This window comes from Cynoglossus semilaevis, chromosome 7, assembly GCF_000523025.1.
Source record: "Cynoglossus semilaevis isolate Cse_v1.0 chromosome 7, Cse_v1.0, whole genome shotgun sequence".
In the NCBI taxonomy this organism is placed as follows: domain Eukaryota; kingdom Metazoa; phylum Chordata; class Actinopteri; order Pleuronectiformes; family Cynoglossidae; genus Cynoglossus; species Cynoglossus semilaevis.
This window is the reverse complement of record NC_024313.1, coordinates 9,036,385-9,039,265: the sequence shown is the minus strand read 5'-3', so window position 1 is coordinate 9,039,265 and position 2,881 is coordinate 9,036,385.

Below are 2,881 nucleotides of genomic sequence, written 5' to 3'. Positions count from 1 at the left end.
TGAACAGATGCACTGAGGAGGCTGTGTACAGAAGTAACAAATGAACATCTGAAGTTCTGAGCCTCTGGGTTTGAACAAACTTACTTCTTTTAATTGTTCGTAGCTGATGCTTTGCTATTGTGTTTGTTAAGTGGCTGGTAGCTGGATAATTCTCCTTTTTGTCCCGGATTTTAAACATTTAGAATTAAGAATGTATTCTACTGTTCCTAGACGAGATAACTGAACATAACCTCTGAACTAAAGTGTCTGCCTAACACTAGAAAAACGCCCACAGCCAAATTGAACTCCATAAATTGTTAAAAATCTATTGCAGGATTTGTTAAAATTTAAATTTGTTTTTAAATGCCCTTGACAGTTGGAAAAAATTGCCCGTCCATGTAACAGGCTATAAACAATGAAGAAAACCTTTAGGCTATAAAACCTGTCCAACTTTCTGAATGCCTGCAGATCTTCATTATGTAGATCCCTGGTTTCAGTTTTCGACCTGGTTTGGTATTGATTTGTGTTGAACTCCAACTGTATGTGGTTGTTTTGATGGTGTTAAGACATGGACTTGAACTGGAACTTTTCTGTATTCTGTAGACTTGACTGTTATTGGATGAATTAACAAATTAGTTGGCCTGGTCTTTCACTTCTGTTTCCAGAGTCACAGACAACAGTTACATCATTACTGCCTGGGCCCAGGCTTCTCTAATGTGTTTACACGCTTCCTCTCCTTGTGTCACATACAAACAGTTTTGCACAACTGGTATAAAGCCAAGTGTGCGATTGAAAATGTGCGCGCGTGTGGGAAATGCAACAGTGATACAGGCTTTTATTGTAGTGTGAACGTTATCAAGTGCTCACAGAAACACAAGGGGCCTCTGTGGAGGATGGGAAATGTACAACAGGGTTTTGCACATAGAAGATACTTGTGGAAATATGAAAGCCTCTAAGTACTGCATTCCTACAGTGTGAGGAGTGAGGAGACAAGGCCAGATGGTTGGTGAGGAGCTCAGACAGTGGACTATGAATTCTCGAGAATTTCTGAAGAGCTGATGGAATTTTTGAGTTTCGGTTCCCAAGCAGTTAGTGAATGAGTTGTAAACAAAACCATCTGGGGACAAGAAAATCAAAAAATTCCATAGACGAGATGCTGCAGCAAGGCTTCAGACACACAGCAAATAGTACATGTACATTCACATATATATGTAATACATGAACATTTATATACACATATATAAGTATAAATACATAAGGCTTTTAGAAAGCATAGTTTGATAGCTTCACCTTCAGTACATATTCTCTTACTTTCCAGCATTCAATCATTCTCCTAGTGTGGGATCAATAAAGTTCAATCTAATGTGATCTGCTCTAATACAGATATAGATATAGCCAAACCTTGCTAATTAAGTGTCCTGTAACTGTATTAGATAATTTACGTTGGAGTAATAACTTGACTTCATTGTCTACCAGCTTTAGCTCTTTATATATAAAATGTGTTAGTAAAGTAAAGTTCTATGTCTAACCATACGAGCCAATCAGACACCAGTACAGGTTGTCAGTGTCCTCGTGTAAAAACAGCTGGTCAGAGACAAACTGTCGGAGTCTGGTGTCCATCTCTGTCTAAGTTCAGACTAATGTAGCAGCAGCTCAATGCACGATCGCTCCCAGAGGAAGATTCATCAAACCCGGGGATTCATTATTCAGGCTGTACGTCATGTTACTCATTTCTGCACAGTTGGCCACATTTTTGAAAATGACACATTATGACACAAGCGATAACCTTGGTGCGGTATAATTACACCTGCCCAAACTTAAATCAAAATAAAACCTGACGTGCAGATGTGTGGTGTGTGTCACAGCTAACCTCGTGTCCTTTTCCTTCATAATCAGGCCTCACACACACACACACACACGCAGTTTGAACAAGGGCAATAAGCAGACACAAAGTCAGCTCGTCGGTAAAAACGGCGTATTCCAGCTGATGGAGAATATCATTCCAACAGTGGAATAATAATGATGGCATTGTAATTCAGATGGATAGAATAGAAATTAGATTCTGGGGATTTTTGCATATTGTTATTATTGCATTCTGCACCATTCTCTTACTGAATGAAATGAAATGAATTGAGAAGATGGGATGTATTTACACGTCTATCTTGCAGTAGTGATGCCCCTCCTCCCTCCTCTCCCCCCAACCGTCTCCCACTTTTACCTATGCCGCTAACTTTCAAGTTATGATCATCCAAAATGTATTTTAAAGAAACTTGTTTTGTAAAAACTGTCATCCATATGCAAATGAAGTGAGAGTTTTGTTGGTATGCTTCCTGTAAGTAAGTGGCTGCGATCACATTAAAATGCCGGCAATTACACTGAGAACAAACAACGTTTCTATGGAGCTCCGCTTATAATGGCACTCAACAAAAGTAAGGTGCTATAATTATGGTACATTTTCTGCAAAAAAACATCACTCTCACTCTGCTCCACACAGCGACCCACACATGCAATCAAAGAGCTTAATGCCACTTTCTCACTGTCACGCCGAGCTGGTGATTGTCTTTGAATGAATACTGACCATCAATGTCACCTTAGGTAGGCATGAGCTGTTCCCTCTCCTCTCTTTTCCTCTTAGGCGTTCTTTCTGCCAGCCTTCTGATGTCAGGTATTAGCCACAAAGAATGTCTCAGAGTAAATCAATAAAATATTGTTTCGTGATTATTATTATTATCCTCATTACCTAGGAGAGGCTGCTGCCCTTGACATATCATTTTAGTGGATTCGGAAGAAAATGTTCTGGTTATATTGGCCCCCGCGGGCCATTTATGTATTTTCTTATGTATATATATATGTATATATTTTAGCGTGACCACAGTCCCCAAGTGCATTTTAAATGTACGGT